The sequence below is a fragment of the Ictalurus punctatus genome, chromosome 13 (assembly GCF_001660625.3).
Source record: "Ictalurus punctatus breed USDA103 chromosome 13, Coco_2.0, whole genome shotgun sequence".
Lineage (NCBI taxonomy): Eukaryota > Metazoa > Chordata > Actinopteri > Siluriformes > Ictaluridae > Ictalurus > Ictalurus punctatus.
The window spans coordinates 19,161,444-19,188,270 of record NC_030428.2 but is presented as its reverse complement, the minus strand read 5'-3'; the positions used below and the strand labels follow the sequence as shown (position 1 = coordinate 19,188,270).

The following is a 26,827-nucleotide window of genomic DNA, read 5'->3' as shown; positions in this document are numbered from 1 at the left end:
TAAGTATTGAATGCGTCAACATTTTTTCAGTAAATATATTTCCAATGAGTTTATGCACATGAAATTTTTTACCTGAATTTGGTATCAATTCAAGAAATCTGCACATATAAAGAAATCCAAACATTAAAGTTCATAAATGAAGTTATGTGTAATAAAGATGAATGACACAGGAAAAAAGTATTGAGCACGCTAAATTAAATTGATTTAATACTTAGTGGAGAAGCCTTTGTTTGTAATAACAGCTTCAAGCCACTTCCTGTATGAAGAAATTAATCAGCTGCAGTATTCAGGTGTGATTTTGGCCCATTCTTCTAAATGTATTGTCTTTAAATCTTGTTCAATTGGATTCAAGTCGGGTGAGAGACTGGGCCATTCAAATACCTTGATTTTTTCTCTGAAACCAATTGAGAGTTTCCTTTGCTGTATGCTTTGGATCGTTGTCCTGCTGGAAGGTCCACCCATATCTCATCATCATCCTTGGGGATGGTAGCAGATTCTTCTCAAGAATCTTCCGGTAAAGGGCTCCATTCATCATTCCTTCAATTATATGAAGTCTGTCAGTACCATGCGATTAAAAACAGCCACACCATGATGCTTCCACCTCCAAATTTCACTGTTGGTATGGTGTTTTTAGGGTGATGTGCAGTGCCATTTCTTCTCCAAACATGGTGTGTAGTATGACAGCCAAAAAGTTCAATTTTGTTCTCATCTGACCAGACAACACTCTCCCAGTATTTCATAGGGGTCACGAAATGAAGTTGAGTACGGTTGTAAGCACGGAAGTTTAAACATTTAATGATAAACAAAGTTCAAAAGAAAAAATGACATGAGGCAAGACACTGTGGCAAGGATTAACCATAAACTAAGGCACAAAACCATGGCTACAGAGACAAGGCATATAAAGACTAATGTGAGACAAGGAAGCAGTTCAAACAGTGGCTATATATAGGAGTGCTCATTAACAGAAACGTGATACAGGTGCAGATGGTCATGTGACACTGATGTAGTATGGTGCAGTGGCTGCTGGGAAATGAAGTCCAGAGTTCCTTCCTTGATACATGACTGAAGACTGAGCAGCGTTCTCAGCGGAGCAAGAAAGGAAAGCGACATCCTCAGTGCAACAGGAAAGCAAAGCAACGTCCTCAGCTGGGCAGGAAGGCAGAACTTGGTTGTCTGTGTCAGCAGACTCGGGCATGATATCTCCGGCCTGGCTTGAATGCAGAGCAATGGCCATTGCACAGCCAGCGGGAGAAATAAGGCTCAAGGGAGAGCCCGAGGGGGAAGCAACATTCCACATGATGCTAGAAGGGAGAGTGCTGCTCTCCCCACGGACCCTTCGCTCTCGCAGGGGGAGCGAAGTTCTCCGTGAGGCCAGAGAGGGGAGCGAGGTTCTCCGTGAGGCCAAAGGGAAGCTCCAAGATTTCTGCGAGGCCAGAGAGGGGAGTGAGGTTCTCCACGAGGCCAAAGGGAGGAATGATGCTCTCCGCGAAGCATGAGGGGGAAACGATGCCCTCCGTGGAGCAGGAAGGGAGAATGACGTATGGTGCAAAGCAAAGAAGAGGAGCGACGTGTTCAGTGGAACATGGAGGCAAAGCGACGTCCTCAGAAAAGCAGGATAGCACAAGAACATCCTCGGCCGAGCAGGAAAGTGGAACGAAGTCCTCAGCCAAGCAGGAAGGCAGAGCGAGGTCCTCAGCCGGGCATAAAAGCGGAGTGGCTTCCTCAGTGGAGTGGTGAAGCCGAACGATGCCCTCAACGGAGCAGAAAAGCAGGGTGAGATCTTCAGTGGAGCAGGAAAGCACTGCAGCATTCAGCGCGGTGCAGGCAAACAGAGCGGAGCACTTGGACATGAGCAGTGGAGAGCATTGCCTATTGTTTTCTCTGTGACGATGGTACCGGCTGCCTCCAAGTGGTCCATGGCTCTTGGGCTACTCTTCTGGCTATTCTTCTGACTCCCTGGTCAGAGATCTTGCGAGGAGCTTCTGTGCATGGCCGGTTATAGACGGAGTGATGTTGCTTCCACTTACGGATAATGGCCCCAGTGTTGCATACTGGAGGATTCAGAAGTTTTGAAATACATCTGTATCCAATTTCATCAATATGTTTAGTAACAATAAAGTTGCAAAGGTCTTGGGAGAGCTCTTTGCTTTTACCCATCGTAAGCTGTGTCTTGTTTATACCTTGGTAATGAAAAGACTTTTTATAGACCATCAATTTACTAACCCAGCTGATATTAATTTGCACAGATAATTACTTATGGATTTCAGCTGGTTCCTTTCCTTACCTTGCCTTGGAGAACTGCTTTTTCTTAGCGTGTTTTATACTTTTTTTTCCTGTGTCATTCCACTTTATTACACATAACTTTATTTATGGACTTTGTGAATTCTTTATATTTGTGGGTTTCCTCAGTTAATACCGATTTCTGGTGAACATTTCATGTCAATAACCTCATTGGAAATATATTTACTGAAAAACATATTGACACGTTCATTACTTATTTCCCCCACTGTATGTAGGTAGAATGTAAGTAATATAACAATAACAGAGGTCATCTATCATTCAAAGTATTGCACAGAGCATAAAACAATATCACTGTAATCAAATACAGGGACTCAACGTACTAAAATGATTGATTAAGGCCTCAGGATCCATAAGTACTTAGTATCTGACAATAATTTTTGCACAGCAGAAGCTTTAGTTCTATACTCAGCCTTAACTTATCAGTCAGTAATGGCAAACAGAGGACATTAGGGAGGGACAGTACTATATACACTCACTGTCCACTTTAATAGAAACACCTGCACACGTTCATTTATGCAGTTATCCAATAATCCAATCATTTGGCAGCAGCACAATGCATAAAATCATGCAGATACAGGTCAAGGTTAAGAGCTTCAGCTAATGTTCACATTAAATAACAGATAAAACATGATTACAGTTTAATTCACCGAGATCAGACTTTTGTCCCCATTCCATTTGATGTTTGATGTGAACATTAACTGAAACTCTTGACCTGTATCTGCATGATTCTATGCATGGTGCAGCTACCTCATGATTGGCTGATTGCATAACTGCATAAATTAGCAGGTGTGCAGATGTTCCTATTAATGTGGACAGTGAGTGCATGTCTCAGCTTTTAAGTATAAATTCATGTCCAAGTAAAAATGTTTTTTTTTTTTTTTTTAAATAATTAATTTACTTGTAAAACTGCGACAATTCTCAACACATTCATGCAAACATGATTAAAAATCTTCCACACTTTAAACATGACAAATATACACCCTGGCTGCATGGACATTCACACGAAATGGCTAGAGGGGGCGAGGAAGTGTTTCATCTTTCTGGAATGAAATCAAATGAGCCTTGCTGGGAGAGAGGCAAAAAACGTGGCTCTCACAGATCAGTCATTTGCTCTAATCAAATCGAAGGAGCTGCTTAGAATTATCTTCATCTATGCTAGTGTGCACTCAAATCAGCCACGAATACTTCTGTGGAATTTGCATTTTTTTGCACAACACACACACACACACACACACACACACACACACACACACACACACACACACACACACGAACACACAATTAGAACAACAATAATTTTGAAATTCAGTTAATGACTTATTGTGTACACTGTAGAACAAAAAAAAGGGAAAATATACTGTGGATGAAATTTTGATACCCACTTCAAAACTGCATCCAGGAGCATTCTGTAAATGTATTAGGTCACTGAGGACAGGTGCAGATTGGATGTCAACATCCCTTGGGTGCCCTCCCACGTTTCCTTCCTGTACTCATGCTGTCCTGCGGTCTGGCCTTGCCTGATGTCTTTTGCATATAGACTCAATGGGTAAAATCACCAGTTCTGCCAATGGTTCTATAGAAAATTAAATAAATCCATCCATCATAATGGAAAGTCATTCCTTCAGTTCAGACATTAACTTGAGTTCATTTGCAGCAAAGAGACATACTACTGAGAAACTGAAAATCTTCACCTTAATTAATCCACTACAATAACTGTGCTTATTTGTTCAATGGCACAAATATTATAGTGTAAGGAGCATGCTTGTGGGATACTCTCTTTAATTTGTCTTGTTTTCCAATGCTTTGATTAGCTTTTTTTCTTACAATTTTAATAATAACTACTGTAACCCAAACATTAAATCTCTCCATTATTACATGATAAAGCAACAGCTCTAGGAGATGGAGGTGGATTTTCATTAAATCTTGTTGAAGGGTGACGCAATTTTTTCCTGTATTAAATATACTGCATCTTCAAGCATATATAGAAAGCAGAAAAGTGTGTGTGTGTGTGTGTGTGTGTGTGTGTGTGTGTGTGCGTGCATGCACACGTGCTCTCGGGTGGAGGGGGGATTTAGTGGTGGATGATATGTAATACCAATTGTTTATTCACTACCATCAAAATCTTATTTAATCATGTTAGCATAAATTATGGTTGCTAAATTATTAATAACATCACTGAATCCTGTGGCACTTTTTCCCAAGGTTCAAATACAGCGGCTGCATACTAAACCACTCAAATTCATATCTAATGGTTTTAATGTTTGGTTTTAAAATACCATACATGATATAACTCAATTAAAGACCATTGGTTGCATGTTTTAGCCTGTGTTCAAATATGTTTATTTGTTCTCATTAAAGCAGAAACGATAGATAACCATATATCTCCCCTTTTGCTTGCACTAAAGCATGCGTGTCAGTACACTTGCAGGAAAATAGTAAATCGCTTTATCTTGATGTCTGGTACTTAGCAAAAGGTCAATCATGTTGAATGTTTGAGACAGTCAACCACTGAGGTCATCCATGCAGCTGAAATGTATGTCTTGTTTTCAGTGATGGGAAACACCTCTGCACAAGAGATAGTTAACGATTTTATAGTCACCTTTAGGGACATTATGTCCAAAAGTTATGTCAATATTTATATGGGGAAAATTGCACCAACCAATCAGAGTTGGTGTTCTAGGTGCAAAATAACGATTATGCAAAAAATTACCTGTGCATAGTTCATGCCATGTTGTCAGATGTCAATTCTAGACCTGAAGAAATGAAAATACAAAAATAAATCAATAAAGCAGTATATCAATTAATCAGTAAATCAGGAATGGAAAATAGGACTGAAGAAGGAAATAGCATTTTTAGGAACTACAGTTGCAATTGTGTTGTGGTCAACTTTTAGGAAATGCTCACCACAGATATGCTTGTAAAAAGGGACTAATTACAACTAAAAACATGGAGGCCTCTCCCTGGAGTTGCTTCTGCTGGGAGTAAAACCTAGCCATAGATGGATACTGAGTCCAAATATCCACTGAAATCAACACAGAAGTTGTCTTGGTTTTGAATCCTATTGACTTGTGGTGTGCACTGAAAAGGAGAGTTCACATGCATAAACATAAGAATATAAAGTAGCCTGAAATACAAGCTACATGAAGAAGTGGTCCAAGTTCCCTCTACTAATGTATACAACCCTGTTAGAAATTAGAGGAAGATGCTCAATGCTGATCATCTCTCAATTGAATGCTTAACATATCTTTGAAGGAATATTGTGTTTAAATATTCATACAGTATACAGCATCCCTACAAGCTGAAAAGATCAGTTATTCTGTGTCAGTATTTTAGGAATTGTATGTTATCACAGTCAGCTCTTGAGTAAAACCAGTACAAATACTACAGCAATGAATACATCTGTGTCAAATGTCAGTCATCTGATGATGCTTTGATCATGTTATTGTGTCATTTGTGAACATGATTGTGATGCATGACCACTATTAAAAAAAATAAATATGTCACTATACAGAGGTGAAGATGAAGGAAGGGAATGAGAGAGGATAAAATGTAAATTTGACCTTTCTTTAATATTCTAATCCAATCTTAGGTCAGTGGTTTATCTCCTGTCACATTTATTTGCATTCAGTAATGACCTTACTCTCAACCACCAGGGGAATACTGATAGTCCTGAGACTAATAGCTGTCAGAAGCAATAAAAAACTTATACTTAATATGACCATGTACTAGAGTTGGTAAGAATGACAATAGATCCAAAACATATGTGTAAACTAGTGCAATAACAGAGTCACAGATCTGTATATAAACAGAATGACGATTGAAAGGCCATATGGAAATAAACTCTCTGCGTTAATACATTCATAATATTCCTGAATTAGCTGTAATGACAGTCATTAAGTTCCACCATCGCTGAAAGCATCTGTTGCGATAACATATTACAATATTTATTATTGTGCCGAATTAATTTATGGACCATTTCATTATTGAATTATTCTGTCATATCTTTTTCCACCTGGGTTCTATGTTGATATGAAATGATAAGGTTTCAACTATCATTAAAAAAAAATAATAATTTAGAAACAATTAAGCATAGCATTAACACTAGCATGGATTGCAGATATTATCCATTGGACTGTTTGTACCATGGTCCAAAGTGAAAGATTGAAGTATGTTAATTGAAGTATAGGGAAAGGCTGAATATTATCTAATTTACATCTCATTATCATAACTATCTGGGAGACCTTTATGCAAATTGGACTTTAGCTATTAATTTAGTAGCAGGGTTTTGAAGTAAACAACAACAGGATACCCTCTGAGACAAATATTTGTAGACATTCAAGAGTTTATCTAATCAATGCAGTGATCACTGTGGTCCTTTTTTCCCTCATGAATCATTTTCACTTGGTCTCCTTCAATAGAGCATTTCAGAGTTGTGCTTTTTCACATTGTGATGCTCAGTGTGACAGCCTCCATGAGAAGTGTCACCACATGGTCATGTCATTTTTCTACGTGGGTGGACCATCACATTTCCACTCTGTCACATGAAAGCAATGGAGACTGACAGACTCAATGAGGATAGATTTGTTTGTCTGTCCCTGCTGAACGATGATGAATGTCTGTCAGTCTGACCCCCTGACTGTCATCAGGCTTTCCAGACGTTGAGTTCACTGGGGTTGTGGGTTACACAAGAGAATGGCCAGCTAATGCAGTGCTTAGAGTTCAGTTTGGACAATTAAAAATATTATTGTGAAAATGTCATTTAAATGCCATATAATTGTTTCAATAGGTTGCAGACAATTAGTAATGGATTGTGTAACATTTACATCAATTCAATTAGCAAAAATAGATAACATTAAACGGGTTAATTTGACTTTCTATATACAGAGAATGTATAATAGTCATAGGGGGGAAAAAAGAAGAAAAAAAAAGATTAAACAATTGTGCATTTAAATACACATACACATAAGCAGCCAATATAAAGTCTCAAGCTGAATCCTGTGCATTAATATGGCTGTGATGTATGTGGTCCATCTCAGCTATTTACAGATATATTCAATACCATGAGTCTTAACATGTTCTGTTACCAGAAGAACATGAATAACTTTATGTTGAAAACTGAAATTATGTATAGTTTATACACAGTCGCTTAGTGCTGATTTTCTGAATTTCTCTTCTTATATAAGCATTACAGCACATTATCTATTTAATAGATTATATGATTTCGTAGATTATGGATGTTTTTCTATAACAGCCAACTACAAAGTATTAGTACTAGATGCATTAGATGATTCTAATATTTTTATATACATATGATATAGTGATACAATAAGATTTACTGAAAATATTCAAAATTGAATTATCTGTCTAACAAATAATCCAAAAATATTTGTATGACAAATATTGACAACAATGGGCCTCATTTATCAATCTTTTAGTAAAGATGTGTAGATGTTTGTATAAGCCAAACTGAACTAAACATTTTCACCAGATTTACAATAGTTTCAGAAACTCTCATTTTCTTTGTACTCATATGCATATTTTAATTATCTATAAAGTGCAACATGCATTCCTGACACAGCTCATTTGCATTTAGTTACACCCACAAAACTCCATAAAAGGTAAAGTTCAGAGTGGGTTGGAAATATGAACTGACAACTAAACAGTGAAAGAAAAGGCAGAAGTTTAAATTATTTTGACTCACTTCTATGCCAATAAACAATATTTGGCACAGTACCTGAAAATTATTTTAGAAATGAATTACACAAAATGTAAAATATGTAAGGTGAAAATTGTGTGACATGAAAACAGGAGAGAGAGAAAAAAATTACCTTGTACCCAGGTGATCATGGACACCAAGCACATCATACACTGTAAAAATAAATAAATAAATAAATAATAATAATAATAAAAAAATTGTTGACTCAACTTAATATATTAAGTGGCCTTTTTCCATTGTTTTTCTTAATTTTTTTATTTTTTTATTTTTTGAGTTTTGAGTTTTGTGAACTTCAATAGAAAAGTTCACTTAACAAATAAAAAAGTCACTGTAACTTATAAAATGTAGTTATGAAAACTTAAGTCATCTCAACTCCTTTATTCAACTGCAATCTAAGTTGGCTCAACTAGCATTTAAGTTAGATGTACTCAATATTAATAGTGCATTCAAGTTAGATGTACTCAATATTAGTACATTAAATAAATAAAATTGTATCCAAAATGAGAATAAAAGTATAAAATTAAAAAAAAAAAAAAAAAAACAGAAAAAAACACAGCATTATCACACTTCAAAAGCTCAGTACATTTATTGTCTACAAACACACAGTATAAGCCTTGTACACAAGTTGACCAACAAAATATTGCTGAAGCACACAAAACAATGTGTAATTATGAATTCCTCAGTGGTGAAATGAACTTCCAACCTCAATCCGGACCGCAGAATCTCTCACCATCTTCAAAAAACAGCTAAAGACCCACCTCTTCTGTGAACACCTAACCAACCCATTAAAAAATAAATAAATAAAAATAAATAAATTTACTCTGGCACTTACACCTCTACTCTGCGCACTTTGCTTCTTCTGGAGCTCAATTAACGGATCTTGTATGGCAGCACTACTTATATTGTTCTCTTCTTGATATATCGCTTTGCTTGTATTTTCTCATTTGTAAGTTACTTTGGATAAAAGCATCTGCTAAATGAATAAATGTAAATATAAATGTAAATGATCAGAAGCCATTAAAAGTGTTAGTTCACCCAAAAATGAAAATTTACTGATAATTTACCCCAGGTCATCCATGATTTGTATGCCTGTGTCTTCATTGGAACACATAGGTCCATAAAATTTAAATAAATGGGTGCCAGATCTTTCAGACCAAACAGCAGAGAAAGGCCGCATCAAAGTATTCCATGCAATTCCACCGTGTAAATTAATGTCTTCTGAAGCCAAATGTTAGATCTATGTAAAACAATGGAAAAATATTAAAAACTTTATTAGTTTACAACTGGGGTTGCACTGCCTTTCAAGTAACGCAAGTTCAAGCAAACGCAAGCAAAATTCCATTACAAATATGAAAGTGCAACCTCGATAGGCGCCAATGTAAATGTGTACAACCATTGACCGGAAGCTCAAAGCTCAATTAAGGAAATTTAACGGCTCGTTAAACTTTCGTACGGAAGTGACGTAGGCAGTAATGTAATTGGTTGGTAGTAAATACATTGTGTTGAACTCAATCTGACATGCTGGATCTAAAGTGTTGCATAACATTAAAAGAAGTTGCCATGGCAAATAGAACTGATTTATTAGCCTGCTTTCATCCTTATGAAAAAAAAATGCAAAAAAAAAACATCAAACTTTAATCATCATTTCCCTCATAGTTGAATGAATAGTTTTTGAATGACTTAATTAAATGACATAATTTAATGAATTATTTGTATATATGAATTATTATATTTGTCTTAATTCACGGGTTTGTGTTCACTTGCTTTATTTATGTTTCATATTCTTTAATTAATTGCCAATAATGACTGGGTTTCATAAAATTTTCTTGATGACCTTCAGTGAACTACTGTGAGGATGAGTTTTTACTTGAGACTACAATGCACTTCTGTAAGTCTGTCTGTTTGAGGGTGTTTGATAAATGCAATGACTGTTTAAAAGTGCAGTAATCCATGAAACTTATGTAAGTTTAAGTCATACAATCAAGGCTTACATTTATTAGTGTTCTTATGGATAAATGTTACACACAATCAGGAGCATGAGTAGGATACAAACATTTTTCTGACATTATGGGATTTTCATGAAAATCATCCCATGAAATGCACATATAAATGATTTATGAATAAATCTGTTTGTACAGTGTAAAAAAAAAAGAAAATTTGAGAACTTAAAATTTCAATGCAACTTGCTGCACACCTTTTTTGAGTTTACTCAACTTAACTTCACTTAACTCAATTTTTACCCTTGAGTTGAGTAAACTCAAAAAAACCTGTGCAGCAAGTTGCCTTTTAAGTCAACATTTCTTTGTTTACAGTGTATTCAGCTTGATAAATCAGCTTCAGTGCATATAGTATGCCTTTTGGTCAGCCTTTTCGGGAACCTAAATCTTCCTGCTCCCAAATTACCTGCAACTAGACATTATGTAAACAAATAGCACAATAAGAGAAAATAGAAATGCACAGAGCGTTCTCAGTTATATACCAAGCAGTCATTTGGTTTCTCTTCACCTGATTATCAGCAAAATGCCTCTAGAAAGCATTTTACTTTTTCAGTTGCTTCATGTTTGTGAGCCTCTATTCACCACATAAAACACCACCAAGACAAGCAGATCTAGTACAAACAATTGTAACATAGTCACCATCTACATTATTGGTGGAGAAAAAAAAACTAGTGACATTACTAGTATTGTTGTTCAAGCACCTGAAGCAGCAGTCTGCTGAATAACATTATAAACAATGGCATTTTCTACATTCTCATTCCCAAAAAATACTGTTTAAACGTTTACACCTTTAGCAAAAACATCAGGTGGATAATTCTGATGTGAACAAACATGATTAAACTTTAAAAGACATGAACATTGTATTCATGAGTTTTTCAGTTTCTGGCTTTATGGGGACGTATTTGGGAAGTTGAAAGGGTGCACTGGGCCTCAGGGTGACAGGGTATAAGATGAGAGAGGAAAACAGTGCAGTGCAGTGACACTGGAGCATTCATTACTGAAACAGTGCCATTTTAAGAGTCCCGGTCTCCAAACAATGCAGCCCAAGCCTCCATCATTCAGCATAATTTCCCCAAGAGCACCAACCTTTCCATTACTAACAAGCACAAAGAATGATTTAGCTGAATTTTTTGGCCTTGTTCTTCTTTACCCAGCTCTGTTAGTCTGCTTTTCTGTCATAGATGTTCCAGTACTTTAATGAATGTATGAATCTTATCTCTTGAGAATGAAATGTTCTCTTTTGTGTATAGAATATTTTAAGGAATAAATATCACACCAGATGCGAAATGTCCCTAATGCTCTGTCAAACTACAAGCTAGTCATTGATTAACAGTTTACGGTAGTAGCATTACGACTGTGAAAGTATGGCTAATCATAATAGACTCTGTTTATAGCAAGGGGGTCATCAGATTTAATTACTCTAAATAGACACTTGATTTGGAATGTCCCCAATGTTTCTGATTCTCTCTCTCTCTCTCTCTCTCTCTCTCTCTCTCTCTCTCTCTTCTTATTTGTCTTGTTCTTTCAAATCAAATCAAATCCAAATTTTCCTTAAATTAACAGACCAAAAAAATAATAACACAGTTATTAGAGTGTCAGGATACAGTTATAGGTTTTAAAGGATTATAAAATAATGCTCACTTTATGTAAGGGCATAGACAGAGCTCTGTTACAACAGTAGACATTCATAAAAAAATTATATTCAGAAAAAGTTTGTTTAAAGGTCAAAGAAAATATGCACATTGTTGATATTATAGCATTTATTGTTATTTTAAATAGTAAAGTTAAGCTCACTTTGTCTAAGGCCAAGAGAAAAATATCTGTCATTACAGTAAATATTCATAAAAATGTAAATGTTTTATTTAAAGGTCAAAACAAATATGCACAACATTTTTATATTTTATGGTGTATTATAGTGTAATGATTGTCATTATATAAACCTATTATACAACAGCTTTTAATACTGATGTTACCAAGTAATGATGATGTTACCAAGTGCCAAGAACATGAGACAGACACTGCAGGGAATAATTTGGCAGTGCTTACTTTTCTTCAATTTCCCAATTAACCTTACTTTGTACCATTAAGAGCCACAACATCAGCTGCTTTGACAATATTATGTAGGGGTCATATAGCCCTATGGAAAATACCATTAGAAAAGGGATAAACAAAAAATGGTAATGTGAACACCTGACCATCACACCCGAATGTCCTTGTTGAACATCCCATTCCATATTTATTCCCCACTTTGCTGTTATGATAACCTCCTTTCTTCTGATCTTATGATGAGGCTTTCTACTAGATTTTAAAATGTGGCATTATTGAGGTCAGGCAAGGAGGCCTGGGGTGCAGCTGGCATTCCAAAAGATTATATATATATATATATATATATATATATATATATATATATATATATATATATATATATATATATATATATAATACTGTATTTTAAAGATAATTTTGTAAAATCCAAATAATCTTTACAGATCAATATTGGAAAGGGTTTAAACAATGTTTTCATGCTTGTTCAATGAACCATAAATAAATATTCCACATGTACCTTTGGAACAGTCTTTAAGACACTAACAGTTTACAGGTGGTAGGCAATAAGGTCACAATTACAATAACCTAGGACAATGAAGACCTTTCTACTGACTCTGAAAAATACCTGAAAAAAAAAAAAAACTCTGAAAGATGCCTAGGGTGCCTGCTCACCTGCGTGAACATGCTATAGGCCTGCTGCAGGGACGCATGAGGACTGCAGATTTGGCCAGAGCAATAAACTACAATGTCTGTAATGTAAGATGCCTAAGACAGTACTCCAGGGAGACAGGAAGGACAGCTGATCATCCTTGCAGTGGAAAATTACATGCAACCATGTCAAGAAATTAGCTGGGAATAAAAGCAGTTGAATGTGAGAGGACGTTTCTTTTTTTGCTGAGTATATACACAATTTATAACAGTGTTATGAATGTGGTATAAGTCTGGAAATTTACAACATACAACTACACTTATTCATGAAGGTCATGTTCCAGCCAAGTTAATACATGTAATGAAGAAGAGGAGAAAGAAGAAGAGAAAGAAGAAGAAGGAGTAGGAGAAGAAGAAGAAGAAGAGAAGAAGAAGAAGAAGAAGAAGAAGAAGAGAAGAAGAAGAAGAAGAAGAAGAGAAGAAGAAGAAAAGCTGGCTTCTTCTTTCTCTTCTTCTTCCTCATTACATTAATTACCTTGGCTGGAATATGAACTTCATAAATAAATGCAGTTGTATTGGAGCAGTGCTTGATAATAGTTTTGAATGCAAATGGATCAATTGCATGTTTCAGTTAAAGAGTAGTCAATTCCATTCTCCTACAGGTGTAGGTAAAGTAAATACACTCCTCAAAACCATTACTAGGAATGCAGACTTTAATACACTGAAAAAGACACATTATTGGCACACTGTATAGATATATAAATAAAATTGGTTTCACTACATTATTTTGAATGACCTTGGAATAAAATAAAATATCAGATTGCATGAGTCTACCTTCTACCATCATTTGCACATTTGAATGGCTGTGTAATATGAAGCATGTGATAACATGAAATTAAAAATTACCTTATATTGTTTTGACTCAGGACAGCTGTTATTTGTTGCTATTGTCAAGCAATTGTTCAACACCATACACAACATTGCTTCACCTTCGCTGAGAGTAGGCTTATGTTTGATTTCAGGAATGTGGCCAGTAGTTGCTGCAAGCCTTTTATAATCAACCAATTATGAAAGTGTGAGAAGGCGGGAATTACACAGAGGGGTTAAAGGAATGCAAACATGCACACACAGTTACAGTATTAAACCATAAATTTATTTGCGCATGCACCAAGGAGGTTGCTCCTTGGTTGTGAGCCACGACTGGCAAGAGAGAACCAGAAATATAATCAAGCCGCTGTCTAAATTGTGTTATGTCAAAAGATAAATTTCTTTGGTTAAAAAAAAATGTATTCCCTTTTTTTTTTTTTTTTTTTTTTTTTTTTTTACAAAATGTACCTGTAACAGTTTTTTGTATACTGATGTATTCAGTTACTCCCCAAGGTACGATCTTCTCTCTTGTCTCTGTCATGTAAAGACAAAATACTATAGCTCATAAAACATTCATGTTTTGAGGTAAGCCTTATATAAATCTTCCAGTATTGCATTCTAAAATATTTATGCAATGCTTATTAATGTACTATGAAGGCCCAGTGTAGGTACCCATGAAATAAAGTGTTACTGAAACAAGTGTGCTATAGATGGTGTTTTTGGAAATCTAGAATTAGCTTTGCAAAAAGCTGCTTTGCAAAAGAAAATTAAAATATTGCTGTATATTGAGATGGGATATATTCTGTAAATCAAACAAAATCTAAGCAACATGCATTATATTAATTAAGGCACAGTCTACATCTGTTTGAGGGCTATAGTGCTGTTCAAGACTTAATGATTTGGTTTGTCTGTGCATGACAAGGTACAGGAAAAAAAAAGAAATGACAGTAGTGAGTGCAGAGATTTAGTGGATGAGTAAGGCTGCACAAGCTTGTTACTTCATAAAAACAGACAGAGAGAGAGAGAGAGAGAGAGAGAGAGAGAGAGACACAGAAATAACACAATTCATAAAGCAAAACAACAGACAACATGTAATATGGAAAGGCAGAAGAGTGAGAATGTGTGTGTGTGTGTGTGTGCGTGTGTGTGTGTGTGTGTGTGTGCCTGGTCAGTGCTAAAGTTCTCAAGTTCTGAAATGCACATTATTATGATTTGCATTTCACTTATAAAATCTTTATATTGTACCACACCAGGGCCTTTTAACTGCACACTGTGTAGCTCACAGACCTGTACAGGTGACAATGAAGTCAAACAATCAAAAAAAATCATTCATCATCATCTTTTTCATCATCAGAGTCAAGATCATGATTCTGATTGTCCTGGGAAAATCTGTTCAGCTTTTGAAGCCTAGTCTGAGGGTTTGAAATGATGTACAGCTTCTTTGGCTGTGTGTATGTGTGTGAGTATGAGTGCCTGTGTGGAGACTCTTTAACCTCTCAGCATTACTCATCATTACTCATCATTTTTACAGTCTGCTTTCATGAAGATGAAATGCAGATGGCAGTAATAAACTTTCCCTCTGTGTGTGTGTGTGTGTGTGTGTGTGTGTGTGTGTGTGTGTGTGTGTGTGTGCGCGTGTGTTTGTGTAATGGATTAAGGGGTATGTGTGATAAATGCCTTCCCTATGATCTTGTATGATATGCATTAATCTTCTGCTTGGACACATGTTAGCTTTGTTTGCAATGCAGTTGCTCATGTTTTAAATATATTTGTTTGGTGATGAAATCTATTTTGTATTTTTAGAAAGGTGTTTAGTCTAGTGGAACAGAAACCCCAGCTCAACATTGCCCCCATTTGGTATTATTTAACATGATACTGTTACTTATATCCAAACTGTCTTACATGCACACACACACACATACACAAAAGAATCGATCTAGTGAAAGATACGACATGCACTTTGACATATGCACTCGAGTCTGGAATGTAAATTATGATGCACACACAGGTAGAGAGAATTTACACAGTAACAAAGAACCTACTTGACTAATTATATATTTTAATTGGACATATAGTGAGATGTAGATGATGAGAACATTGCTAAACAGAGCATAACTGCCACTGGACTGACAACATTTATGTTATAGTGTTCTTTAGCGACTCATTAGATTCCCTGTAGAGGACATATAAGCTATTTGATATTTGTTTATGAAAATAAGAGAGGAATTAGAAGTAAATGAACCTGATATCATAAGAATGTGTATGAATTTGAATAAGAGAGGTTGATGTGGTTGGATTTCATTTGGTGTCATTATAATGGAATTGTAAGAACGAAAATGCTAACCCATCACTATATTCAAATTTTGTAACTTTTCATGTAAGTTGTGTCATGGATTCCCCCATTCTCATTGTAGTTCGTACAAAAACACAAGCCATGAGCTCATGTTTGGTTTCTGTTTCCAGTCATTGCTTTCTGTTATGTGTTAGCTTATTGATTACTTTGTATATGTATTCCAGGTGTTGTTTCACTTTGTTGATTTATTTTCATGTATTTGTTACTATAAATCCGAGCCTTGTTTCATGGTCTAGTTTTACTTCATGTTGACCCATATGCCTTATTATTTTGACTTGTCTATGCCTACAATTACCTTGGCCGCATGTGTTCTATCCTCCACTGTGGACACAGATTAAGAATCAAGTATTGCCCTTAAAAAACAAACACTGAGTTTATGCACTTGGTTCCTGCCTCATGCTACTTATTGATTCAAGTGAATTGTTGCACATTTACTGTGAGAACATGTGTAGTCTAAATCACTAGAGTGATAGATACAGTGTCTGGGGTTTTATCAGCACACAAGTCATGGCTTTTTGGTATTAGTTCAGCACTTGAGCGTGTATGTTGTCACTCAAACATTGACTTGTGATAAGGTGATAAGAAAATTTAACAACACAGTATTAGAGGACATGGTTACACAGGTTTTATATATATATATATATATATATATATATATATATCACTTTTTTGTAAGGGCACAGACTCAGCTCTGTCATGACAGTATATATTCATTGCACAACAAAGGAAATATGCACAACATTGTAATGATAGTGTAATCATTGCCATTGTCCAAACCAGTTATACAGCAGCTTTTAAGATTGATGTTACCACCAAGTTCAAAGAATAGAAGATACTGCTGGGCATATTTTTGTGATCACTTTTATTAAATTTTCCAATTAACCTTATTTGGCAACTGTCACATAACAACCATTATGAGCCACAGTTGCTATGACAATCTTGACAAAAGAAAAAAAAAAAAAGTAACCCTAAGAAATAAGGGTACCTACTAAATGCTTTTATAACACATTCATTATCATTACAAAGTTATGCATATGCAATTTTGGATAATCTATAAAAGACTTTAAAATAATAATCTATAAAAGACTATAAAAAAAACCACAACAAGTGAGATGACAGAGGTTTTAGGGGACTTTAGGTGGTGGGGAAGCCTGACGTCTTACATGGGTGCCAAGAAAATGTCGATTTTATATGGACTTGACGACACTTTATCAAAACAGGCTTCCAATATATCTGTTTCTGTCCTGTATAAAAATGTATGATTTACATTCCCATCAAAACATAATACCTGAAGTCAGCGCTGCACTCTTAACCTTTAAGTGGTCTTTGGTTGTGGTTATAGGTGAACTCTTAAAGGGTCTATGTAGAACTCTACAGCAATGTCTCCCTATCAGAAATGGCTTCAAGTAGAATTTTAAGTAGAATTTATGCTAAGAACCCTTAATTAACAGATGCAATTGTGCTTGCTGTTCACATAAACCAAAGGTGCGGGAGCTTCATGTGCTCTTTTTTATCCCTGCACGCATACTACCTGTTGGTTCTAAAAATATCTGACATGTTTTGAGGGCAACATAGTGGCATAGTGGGTAGGATCACCACCTCAAAGCTCCATAGTCCTAGGTTTGATCCTGACCTTGTGTTATAGTCTATGTTCTCTGCTTGTTCATGTAGGTTTCCTCTGAGTTCTCTGGTTTCCTCCCAGTGTCCAAAAACATGCATATAGGCAGACTGTTTATGCCAATTTACCCATTTACCCAAATCTGAATGTGTGTGAGTGTGTGTGTGTGTGTGTGCGCCTATGGTGTCTCCTATCTTGAGCTCACTGTTACCAGGACTGCCTCTGGATCCACTGTGAACCTGATCAGGATAAATTGGTTACTGAAGATGAAACAATCTTATATTTTGGTGTATTTTATATGTTTCCTAAAGGATGAGTATCTGAGTTTATTGTTATATAGCCTACAGTCAATAATGATATTTGATTTCTATACTTGGCTCAAGCTAGTTGAAACCTAGTGATATTCAACTCTATTGTATGCATGTGAAGAGTCAGTCATTTATTCTTAAATATTCCTATGTAACATACTCAACAAGACAATGAGGGGGAAAAATTAATGGCCGCTTTGGATCATGGTATGCCTTCAAGGCTTCTTGGAAAACAATCATACTCACCTGACACAGGTATGATCATCTCTGACTCCATGATCTAAGAATTCCACAGGTATTTCTAATTTGGATTTGATGTTATATGTGTTGAGTAGGTAAAAAATCTATAAAATAGTAATCAATAATAATAATAATAATAATAATAATAATAATAATAATATAGAAATAATAATAATAGGGCGCACGATGGCTTAGTGGTTAGCACGTTCGCCTCACACCTCCAGGGTGTGGCCCTGTGTGTGCGGAGTTTGCATGTTCTCCCCATGCTGTGGGGGCTTCCTCCGGGTACTCCGGTTTCCTCCCCCAGTCCAAAGACATGCATGGTAGGCTGATTGGCATGTCCAAAGTGTCCGTAGTTTATGAATGGGTGTGTGAATGTGTATGTGAGTGTGCCCTGCGGTGGATTGGCACCCTGTCCAGGGTGTACCCCGCCTTGTGCCCGATGCTCCCTGGGATAGGCTCCAGGTTTCCCCGTGACCCTGAAGGAAGGATAAGCAGTACAGAAGATGGATGGATGGATGATAATAACAATAATAATAATAATAATAATAATAACAATAATAATAATAATAATAATAATAATAATAATAATAAATCAAGTGCATGATAGTAGAGGATTGCCATTACAGATCTCAGAGGAGCACTATCTATTATGCTGATTAAAATTAGTATCCTATAACCACTCTGAAACTAACTAAACATCTCTGTCACGGATATACAGGAACTAGCTCGGGACTGTGATTCCCAGCAGCCACTGCTATGTCACATTAAAGATTACACCTTGATTCATGTTTGGGGTTTATGAACACAGTATTTAGTAGAGATGCACCAAAACTAAATTTCTCAGCTGATACCGATAGCCGATTATTCAGAGTGATGTTGGCCGATGCCGATAGTTTGGTGGTTCTGCCTTTTATACCTTCCTTTGAATTAATAATAATTAATTCCACAATTCTGAAGGACATGCAAATAAAAACTGCTCTCATAAACAGAAAACACATTACTCAAATTAACATTAAAACATTAACCAAATTCTGAAGATTTAAGTAAGATTTCTTAACTTATTGAATGTTATTATTTCATATTAACATTGACTGAATTCTAAAAAACCTCCTGTTAGGCTCACATCCACTCACCACAAACAAAAGCATTTCTACTTTATCACTGAACATCAAACTGGTAATATATAATATAAACCTTTTTTGATGATATTAACTCATATTAACATTAACTGGATATGAAACATACTACTCTACAAATATATTTTCTGTGCAATATATAACTTTTTTGTCAACTCATCTTCATTTCAATCTTTCAACCGTGTACTGGTGCTTTAATTCAGCGCGAGCAGCTCGAGCAGCGCGGCAAAAAAAATTGTGTAAAAGCACTCATTCATTAACACGCATGCCGAAAAAAATACAGACTTCTACTGCTCTGCAGCAGCATGCGGTGTAAAATTTTAGCAGTGCAGAGCTTACAAACTGCAGTTTTGTCGTCATTGTCAAACAATTCAAAGTGATTCTACACAAGAAACATCATCTTTACACACAGCATGAATTTGATGTGTTTTACCGACCTCTTTTGATTGACAGGATATAATCGGCCCTGATCATCGGATGTTTTTAAACATCGGCCATCGGCCAATAGCGAGAAAAATTGCCTTTATCGGCCGATACTGATTATTGGCCGATATATCGTTGCATGTCTAGTATTTAGACACGGTGTGTATAGCACCCATGGTCTGGCGTTTTCGTCTATCTGTGTGCACCTTGTTTCCATGTTTATGTTTGGAGTCATGCTTTTGTGTCAATATGTCATTATGCCAAGCTTCTCTTTGGATGTTGCTTCCACTTACTGCTTGGCTGATGACATCACGCCGCCTTCCTGCTCGGCTGAGGACGTCGCTCCACCATCATGCTCCGCTGAGGACGTCATTCTGCCTTCACATTCTGCTGAAGACATCACTCTGTTTCTTTGCTTCGCGCCACATGTCGCTCACCCTTCTTGTGACACAGAAGTCATCGCTCCCCCTTCATGCTTCGCGGAGAGCATTGCTCCCCCCTCTGGCCTTGTGGAGAACTTCTCTGCCCCCTCTGACTTTGCGGAGAGCGTCGCTCCCCCCTCTAGCTCCATGTTGAAAATCACTCCCTCCTCAGGCTCCACCTTGAGCTTCACTCCTCTTGCTGAGTATGCGGTAGCCATCGCTCCATGCCCAAGCCAGGCTGGGGATATTGTGTCATCTTCCTGTAGTGAAGGAAGAGACTGCCCTGCATCTGTACCTCAGAGATCGAGTCAAGCGTCCTCTTTACAGCCCTATGAGGGATGACACTCAAGTGAACTTGGTAAGGCTTAAGGACCTTTGGTAGGGATATCCAGGACCCCCTCCCGAACATTGTACGTGCTTCGGGATCTGTGTGTTAAAGTGGGGGATCTGTTATGGATATATAGGAACAAACCCGGGACTATAATTCCCAGCAGCCACTGCTATGTCACACGACTGATTACACCTGGTTCACGTTTGGGTTTTATGAGCATGGGTATCTAGTCAAGGTGTGTACAGCACTCATGGTCTTGTGTTCTTGTCTATCTGTGTGCACCTCGTTTCCATGTTTATCTTGGGATTCATGCTTTTGTGTCATTTATGGTGTTTCACAGTTTCTTGTTTTGTGTTTTGTTGTAATTTTTTTATTAAACATTGTCTGCATCCATTTTCACCTCCATTACATGACAATCTCAGAGATCTGTTTTTACTTAAACCCACCACCGTGCTCTGTTTAATCAGAACAGAAATACAAAGCTGTAACTCTGAATATTCACCCAGTAGAGACAAAACTTCTCTGATCTGATATAGATCAACTGTTAACTTAGAAGCAAAATACCAACTGTACATGCATTGGCTGTGCAAATCTGTCTTATCTGGTGTATTAATTAATAATCTATGTACTCTATATATGCTTGTGTGTTGTGTGCAGTTGTAATAGTATGAATGTAGAAAAAACTAATGTAACACACACACGCACACACGCGCACACACACACACACACACACACACGTACACACACACACACACCTAAAACAGTATGATCTATAATGGATAAAGATTTGCCACAACAGAAAGCCCCAGTCAAAGTTAATTACACTTTGAGTTGCACTGAGGGATCATCTCTCACTCATTTGTTTATTGTTATTTGTTAATATGTTAATTTAGTTGGATATATTTAAGATCAGGAAAACCTAGTAAATGTATGGATAAAAAGTTCAGGGCAAGCAGCCACCACTGAGTCATTTTTATCCTTTTTCTCTGATAATAAAATATTCATAGAAACCCATGCGCTTCAAAGTATCTTTACTAGATAGGTTATCAGGGCAATGGTACTTTTACACAAATCATCATATGAAAGGCTCATATCTCTTCCTTTCGCTAGTTAGCTATCTATTACAAGCTTACTCATGTTCTTTTAATCTCTCTTAATCTCAATTGAAAATTTAGCTTACACCAAAAGCCCTAAATCACTGGTGCTTAGCTTATTTCCCATCTAAATATGAATGCTGTACCATGTTCTTGTGTGCATGTTGGGTCTGATATATCCATCCACTGAGGTAAGTGTAGACGCTAAATGTTAGACTTGGAACAGAATTTCTGAAAGCTGTCCTTCAAGAAATACTCAACTCATACAGAACAAGAAGTCAGCACCAGTCTCTTGCCATTCTCTTCTGCTGCTGCTTTACCTTTTATGGTCTTTTTCTCCTTCATCCCGGTGTCATTTAGCACTGGATTAGTTCAGGCCTGGATTGCTTTAGACATCAAGCATCAGCGACTCCATCCATCATGAAGTGTCTTTTTGCAATGGATCATTACTGCCATCTATTGCTTGAGTTTTCCTTTGTCTCTTTCCCAATCTCTCTCTTATAAACTGTCCCTCTGTCTCTCTCCCTCTCTCTCTTCCTCTCTCTATATCAGTCCTTTTTCTCTTCCTGTGTCCATCCTAACCTCCCAGTGACGGCCTTTATGTATCCTTTCACTCCCACTGTGCTCTGTGGCAAGCTAAGTCAAAGCCACAGCTCCAGGGGACTAAAGGCTCTACTAACCCCTCCTCTCTTCATTTTTTTTCTTTCTTCCTGTCGTTTTTACTGGGGACTTCTGAGTGGCAGCCAATCATGAGCTGAGTCCTTTCTCCTTCAGTCTTTCTCTCACTGACAGCAACGGAGAGAGAGAGAGAGAGAGAGAGAGAGAGATCAGAAAAACGTGTAAACGTAGAAGGAAATAATGAAGAAAAAAGACAACAGAATAAACATAAAAGTAGAAAAAATCAATCATGCCCATGCATTTTGATAGACACAAAAAAGAAGCAAGAAACACAGAGGGAAACATTTGAAAGAGAAGACAGCATGTCAATGAGTTAGCCGCACACGCGCTCTCGCTTTCTCTCTCACTCCCTCTCTTTCACACTCATACACACTGGCTCCCATCCACGCATCTCTACACGGAGACTGCACTCGAGCTTGGCATGTAAGTGCAGGAAAAGTGACAGAGCAGGCAGTGCTTCGCTTTGCTAAAAAGGGACAGAGCAGCGTGACTGCTAACGCGTAGATCAGCAACGGAGCATGAACACTGAAGGTAAAACCTCTCGCACTCTCCCTCCCAGTCTCTCTCTCTCTCTCTCTCTCTCTCTCTCTCTCTCTCTCTCTCTCTCTCTCTCTCTCCATCCCTTTTTGTCAGACAGATGAAAGGAGCACCCTGAAAGAGTGCAGTCATGTACATAATTTCTCTTGCTGAATCTAAAGGTTATTATTAAGACATGTGCGCTTTACCCCATGACTTACACTGCTGCTGTGGATGTATCTCACTGTAAGTCTGTATAAATCTGTGAATAAAGTTAGCCAGAGAAGGATTTGAAGCTGCAAGAATGTAAGTGGATGGTTTGTTCTTTTCATTTGCAGGATGGTAAAGAAATATTTAGCATGTTAAACAATATAATGCAATGATTATCGAATATGAATGAATCCTACTTTGTGTATCACTTCTTGTTTATAGCTGTAGTGTCAGTTTTTGGTAGCATTACAATCTCATGTGTAGTTTTGAAAGCTTGGATAAGGCTGGTAGAATCCGCAATGCAAGTCCTATTGTATATATATTGCTTAGATTTGTTTATTTTGTGTTTTTTTTTCTCCAGAACATAAAGAATTCAGACAGAATGTCTTACATTAGTGTACATTTATACTGTTCAACTTAGCGCATATAGAGTTTGCTTAGGACGGTGCTGCTGATTATTTTCTGAGATTTCTTAGCAGTTCAACACTGTAAAATATTGGATCATCAAAGATAGCTAAGAATAGAGGGAAATGCAAATTCTTACTTTGAAAGGCTTTGCATTCCTTTAAATTCAGTCAGATCTTTAAATAGTCTGTCATGGACTGATAAGAGGAATTGTGCATGCTTTGATAATGATCTCTAGGAATCATTCTTATAGGAATTCTCCAATTACACAAATGCTTTTGCATGATTCTACTAAGCCGCTTATTACTGCGAACTGTCATCTGTCCACTCTTTTACTGTCTGGCCTCAGGTCACATCATAAATGGTTTATCTATAAAAATGAGAATGAATGACTGAAAAAATCTATCTATCTATCTATCTATCTATCTATCTATCTATATATATATATATATATATATATATATATATATATATATATATATATAGAGAGAGAGAGAGAGAGAGAGAGAGAGAGAGATAGACAAACAGATGCAACACAATATACATCGCAGAACAAATAAATAACACACAAAATACAGAACAGAATGAGAAAACAGTGACTGAAGTGGAGAAGCAGTATAAAGAAAAATATTTCTATATTCTTTCATCCAAAGTGAAGTTTTACATGAAGTAGATATTTTCTATTTTTTCCCCACTGGAATTCTTGTAAACTCTGTTCACCATGATTTCTGGGGACAGTTTCATGTTTTTTTTTTTGTTTGTTTGTTTTATTTATTTATTTTTTGTAGTGCCTCATTTATGTGTTCGCATTATACAACAAATTAGCTACAGATATGCAACAGTCATGACAGTTGAGTCTAATTATCTCTGAAAATCAAATGAGCTATGAGCTTTTAATTACACATGATCTTTGAATCTTAACTTGGATGGACGTTGGATTTTTATTAAATGTTTAGGAGTCAGTTACACTTGATAAGTATGCTATATTATATATTATATATTATATTTAACTATAAAAAATCTTGAATGTATTTCTGTTTGTATTTCTGTTTATATCTGTTCATGCAGGATTACAAACATTTTCTTGTGTTTAAGTGTCATTTTGGTTTCAAGTGAATACACAGCAGGTATTAAATTGAAGATGAAGATTTCACTATTATTGGTAAGCTATTTACAGCATTTAAAGTATCCTAATTAATGCCCCCTCAATGCAATACAGTTAGTATTTGAATAGAATAAAAACAGCATAGAGAGAGAGAGAGAGAGGAACACTGCCAGTATTGTGTTGCACTGTTTGAGAGATGGTGAGCTCCACCAAGTGGCTGAGTTTTTAAGTTACTTCATGACAATTTAGTCTGAGCAAGTGAACCTCTTGTCATTTTGAAATCGTGAAGATATTACACCATAAACATTATTGTTTTTATTGTTGGAAAAAAATAATAAAATGTTTTATTGGGCAGATGTAGTCATTATAATCTGATGGGACTGCTGATTTTTGCTTAGCATCATTCTCTTAGTAGATATGCGTGAAATTTATCTAACTTGATGATGACCTGATGATGGTGTTTCAAGCTTTATATGGAGTACATTGTTCATCCAATATGTCATAGTAGCATGCATCGCCTCTCTTTTTTCCTGTCCTTTCCATTTCCCAATCTGCTTCACTACTTGATCAGAGCTTCAAATCCATTCTCCATCCTCTGCGATTGTTAGATGTCAAGGTCATAGGGAAGGAGAAAAGGAAAGTAACCTTTTCTCCAAAGACATTGTTTTAAATGAATGTACAGACACAGAGAGTGTTACCCCATATATGCGTACAACCATCCATCAGCACAGCACCAGGAGTGGAGAGGGCTAGCCCAGATTCCCTAAATGATCCACATCTGAGGCAGCCCTTCCGGGGCAAAGCAAAGAGAGAACGAGAAGGAGAGTGGGAAAGAAATAACTGGCACAACACAAGGTTGAGCAAATGAGGCTGTGCTGGACTATGGGAAATGTATTCCCAGTAGGCACGGCTACTCCAGACTGATTTTTATACGTCTCTGGAGAAATAGATCACTGCCTTGCAGACAGGTTTACAGCAATTACAAAGACAGAGTCTCACTAGCCAGGGCACAGCCGCTCTACTGACCTGACTTACTACACACTCTCTCTCTCTCTCTCTCTCTCTGGTATTCAGTGTGACACAATAATACATAAAACCCTGTTGCGCGTACAGCCAGAATGTCTGTTTCAAACCACCAACACATGCATTCCCACTTAAATACTTATTAAGACAAAATTAGAAAGCCGTGATCTTTGTAAGCATATGTAAACACACAAACACACCTGTACACCTACCACTTAAGCTAGTTAATATGACAAGTAAGGCTGTGAGGCTTTATATCAGAATATTTACCCTTCCACATTCCTTTATTTTCTTTTTTTTATATTAAGCTACTGTTAATCCCACTACACAATGCCTTTCTTCATAAACAACTTTTTAATATGCTGCTGACTCTTAATACAATAATCAAATTGAGATAATTAAATGAAAGTGCTGAACATCTGGCAAGGATTTTTTCCCCCTCTTTTGTGGGCCCATCTGCCCCCTTGGCATGGACAGCAAGTAGAATTTTAAAAAGATATGCTGTTTTAATGTTTAATAGGCATGCTGCATCAAATATCCAGAATGCTATTAAAACCCAAGGACAGCCTTGAATATTAATTAGAAAATGCAATCACAAGAATCACCACAGTTTAATTGCCACAAACAGTTTCTGTGAGATTCCAAGGATGCACTTGTCATCACTGTGGAACAGCTCAACTCAGAGTATGGAGGCCACTAAAAGGAAAAAAAAAAAAAAGAAACCCTTTATCAGCTTATAGCTTATTGGCACCCTCTAAATCAGCCACCACCACATAATCTCCTATCTGGACCCTTCCAAAAACCCCATCCTCTAAACAGCCATGTTACATGACAGCAATGATAACACTTTCTCACCAGAACCAGGTTCTCAAGGTTTTATAGCATGATAGCATAATAGCATAATGCTACCATGCTACAGTAAGCACAAATTCATCATCTCAGTGAAAATGGCTGGACCTGACTTTCTATTATTACATAATTTACCATACAATACTTACATAGTCTTAACACTTAGAACCCAATGAATGCAATTTCTGGGCATTTTTACACTCAGTTTTCTCAGTTTCATAACTCAGGTTTCAACAATAAGAAATATAGAAACAGAAAGAAATACCCTTTCCAAACATAGCGGCAGCTTCATACTTAGATAGAAATACATATACAATATGTTCAGCATGGTGTTTAAAATGTACTCCCTTCACATGATACTATGCCTCAGTTTTATGGATAGTTTTTTGTTTCTAACAGTTGTAGTTTCCATGTTTGTTTTTCGCCTATGTGTGAGCAAGTGTCACAGAATCAACAAAATGTCCAGAAAAAAATTAACTGATGCATCTAAAAATTATATATCAATATTTTTACTGTCTTAATTTACTTTCACTGTTTC

General features: G+C 36.6%; 1 protein-coding gene across 2 annotated transcripts in view; it reads left to right on the top strand.

Moving 5' to 3' along the window:
* Nucleotides 1–22,310: 22,310 nt before the first annotated feature.
* Nucleotides 22,311–26,827, top strand: part of LOC108273491 (cadherin-10) — a 51,800-nt gene continuing 47,283 nt past the window's right edge. Inside the window, exon 1 of one of the 2 annotated variants that reach the window (XM_017482755.3) lies at nucleotides 22,311–22,712. The gene's annotated coding sequence lies outside the window, so the exon portion shown is untranslated. Of the gene's footprint in view, nucleotides 22,713–22,826; nucleotides 23,004–26,827 lie in introns of those variants that run through there. The other variant, XM_017482756.3, reaches the window with a different exon arrangement.